The sequence below is a fragment of the Salvelinus sp. IW2-2015 genome, linkage group LG15 (assembly GCF_002910315.2).
Source record: "Salvelinus sp. IW2-2015 linkage group LG15, ASM291031v2, whole genome shotgun sequence".
In the NCBI taxonomy this organism is placed as follows: Eukaryota; Metazoa; Chordata; class Actinopteri; order Salmoniformes; family Salmonidae; genus Salvelinus; species Salvelinus sp. IW2-2015.
In genome coordinates this window covers 65,804,442-65,807,892 of record NC_036855.1, presented here as the reverse complement: position 1 = coordinate 65,807,892, position 3,451 = coordinate 65,804,442, and the positions used below count along the sequence as shown (strand labels likewise).

At 45.2% G+C, this 3,451-nt stretch overlaps 1 protein-coding gene and 1 pseudogene across 1 annotated transcript in view; both read left to right on the top strand.

Moving 5' to 3' along the window:
* Window positions 1-3,451, top strand: part of LOC111973858 (transcription initiation factor TFIID subunit 4-like) — a 747,250-nt gene that overhangs the window by 267,040 nt on the left and 476,759 nt on the right. The gene's annotated exons all lie outside the window — the stretch shown is intronic.
* LOC111974468 (protein TANC2-like) overlaps window positions 1-3,451 on the top strand; it is a 54,289-nt pseudogene that overhangs the window by 33,613 nt on the left and 17,225 nt on the right.

Below are 3,451 nucleotides of genomic sequence, written 5' to 3'. Positions count from 1 at the left end.
GAGAGAGATAGGGGAGAGGATGAGGGAAGAGAGAGAGAAGAGGACAGTTTGTTTGTAGATTAATCTCTATCTATCTTAATCTTCATCAATCATCTGAGGACGAATGGGGATATACCAACTTTATGTGTGCTTCTGTATGTGTGTGTCCGTCAACAGGTGGACCACCTAGATAATAATGGTCAGTGTGCCGTGGTGCATGCAGCTCTCAGGGGCCAGATGGATGTGGTCAAGTTCCTCATCCAGTGGGACTGGGCCATGGGACAACCACAACAACAAGGAGCCTTCTGCAAGAGCCACGCTGTCCAGCAAGCCCTCATCGCTGCAGCTAGCATGGGATACACAGAGGTAGGCCTTTCCTCGCTGAGAATCTCCTGACCTGGGGATGCTGTAGCTTCATCATTTCTCCTCTGCTCATCTCCTGCTATTAGCATAATGCTTGGCACCAACCTTACTTACTCAGCTGAAAGTTTTCTACAGCTAGGATTTTAGTATGTGATTTTTTAGTTTTTTCCCCGTAATTTCCCTGCAGTGTGTGGACTGTTTATCCCTCTGCGATCCTACCAGTATTGCATGCCGCTCACAATAACAAGTGATTTTTCCGTTTTTATTTTTTTTGGGAAGTGTAAAATGTATCATTATTTCAACCAGATTGTGTCCTACCTGCTGGACCTGCCAGAGAAGGATGAGAAGGATGAGAAGGATGAGGAGAAGGTGGAACGAGCTCAGATTAACAACATTGACACCCTGTGGGGAGAGACAGGTACTACAGCTACAGCTTCTCATCCTGTCCTTGTTAAAAAGGTCTTCAGATATAGTCCGCAGCCTTGTGGAGGTTTGGGCCTAGGTCAAGCGTTAACCGGCGATAGCCAACACCCGCATAAATTATGTTTTGGTGCTGTCAGAGGTGGAACTGTCAAATCGGTGAGCAGCTGCTCTTTTGATCATTGTCATGAAGCCACATCCGTCTCACTAGCCTTAGAAGTTCAGAAAGAGAAAGTGTAGGCTATATAGAAATAATGACTCAAATTGAAAATCATTAAACAAAATAATAAGGATTTCTATCAGCCTAATGCAGGTGAAGATCACATCTCACATGCCAGTGTTCAAACAAGGCTGCATGGGATTTCTGTTAACGTGACTCCATGTAGCCAATGTCCGCTTTCCGTATAATGCTAGGAGCCGCTGGTGGATTTGACGGCTCTAATGTAGTTCCTCCTCCGCCACCGTCAAAACAACTGCTATGCCGATGTCAGCTAAAGCAGATCTCATTGACAGTGCTGCTTCCTTAGGGGGAATCATTATGCCTCAGTGGCTTTCTCTCCTCCCTCTTTCTCTACTGCCACATCACTGTTCTCTCCTCCCTCTTTCTCTACTGCCACATCACTGTTCTCTTTTTCCTCTTTCTCTACTCCCACACCACTGTTCTCTCCTCCCTCTTTCTCTACTGCCACACCACTGTTCTCTCCTAGTCGAATAACTTTCGAAGGCACATAGCTAATGGATAATCTAGTAGGGAAGCAGTAAAGGGCTATAGACTAAGCATGCCCTGCATAACTGAAGCAATCCCCAATACGTAGCTGGTCGGTGCATTACGGATTTGGATGGTCGGTGAACAGCCTGGCATCGTATTAATGGACATTCAACACCAGAATGGGTCCTGATCTTGTGGTGGTAGCTGATTATATTATTTTGACGATTAAAGAATGGTTTTTGTAGCTGAGTGGACTGATTATATTAATTGAACAATTAATAGAAACGACTTTGACATGCGGTGGAAAGCTTCCCTGGCCTTGGTGAAGTCAAGTATAGTCTGGGTGGATTTCTGACACGAGTTAAGGATGAGCAGAGATGGTTTGATGGGTGGAGATGCTGATTATATTGAGAAGGGACAGAGGTGAGTGTGAATCTATTTTGAGATAGAATTACGATTTGATGGTGGACTGATTATACACAAAGTTTGATGTGAGCATCAATCAGAAAAGGGTTTGAGATTGGTGGACACCGAGTGTATATTTTATCTGATCTATTAAAGTAGATTGTGAGATTATGTGATTGGGTGATGAAAAAACAACCGAGAGCTTCGAACATTGGTCAGGCCAAAGGTCATCTGCATTTTAAGTTCAGATGAGTTTTTAGACGACACATTCTTAGAGTGAAGGGGCGCACAAAAAGAGTGTATGTACCAGTAGGTAATGTTAGACCTAGCAAACGATGTTTTTTCTATAACCAATACCTGTCCACTACGGGTCCCATTTTAATAAACCATTCATATCTAAGAAGAATAGTGAGAGGGAGGAGAGAAAGTGGTGTGACAGTAAAGAAAGAGGGAGAGAAGAGAAGCTGGTGTGACAGTAGAGAAAGAGGGAGGAGAGAACAGTGGTGTGACAGTAGAGAAAGAGGAAGGAGAAGAACAGTGTTGTGGCAGTAGAGAAAGAGGAAGGAAGAGAACAGTAGTGTGACAGTAGAGTAAAGAGGGAGGAGAGAACAGTGTTGTGAGCGTAGAGACAAGATAGGAAGTGAGCAGAAGGACAGTAGGTTGTGGCAAATGTAAGAAGAAAGGGCAGGAGGAGAAGAACAGAGGTAGGAACAGATCACGCCAAAAGAAGAAAGGAGAGAACAGTGGGTGTGGCAGTAAAGAGAAAAGAAAGGTAGAGAACGTGGTGGTGGAGCATACCAGCAGGAAAGTAGGAGGAGAGAAAGTGAGACATGAGAGAAGAGAGCCGAGAACACTGTGGTAGTCGGACAGTATTAATACGAAAGAAGGAGAAGTGGAAAAAGAGTGGTACGAAGAAAGAGGAGAGAACAGTGTTGTGGCTGGTAGAGAAAAGAGAAAGAGAAGAACAGGTGTGGCAGTAGAGAAAGAGGAGGTAGAACAGTGGTGTGGCAAGTAGAGAAAGAGGAAGGAGAGAAACAGTGTAGTGGCAGTAAGAGAGACAAGAAGGGAGGAGACAGGGGTTGTTGAATGGGCTGTAGAGAAAGAAAAGAAGAACAGAAGTAGAATCATGTGTGGCAAAGAAAGAAAGAGGGCAGGAACAGCTTAGGGTGTGGCAGTAGAGAAAGAGGAAAGAGAGAACAGTTGTGTGGCAGTAGAGAAAGAGGAGGAGAGAACAGTGTTGTGGAGTGAGAGAAAAGAGGGAAGGAGAGAACAGGTGTTGTGGGCACAGTACAGCAGAAAGAGGGAGGAGGACGATACAGGTGGTGTGGGGAGTAGAGAAAGAGAGGAGGATGAGAACAGGTGGTGTGGCAGTAAGAAAGAGGAAAGGACAGAACAGTGGTGTGGGCAAGTAGAGAAAAGGGGAGGAGAGATTGAACAGTGGTGTGGCAGTAGAGAGATGGAAGAGGAGAACGGAGAACAGTGGTGTGGCAGTAAGAAAAGCAGAGGAAGGAGAGAACAGTGGTGTGGGCAGTTAAGGAAGGACGTGGTGGAGAAAAAGAGGGAGGAAGAGTAAAC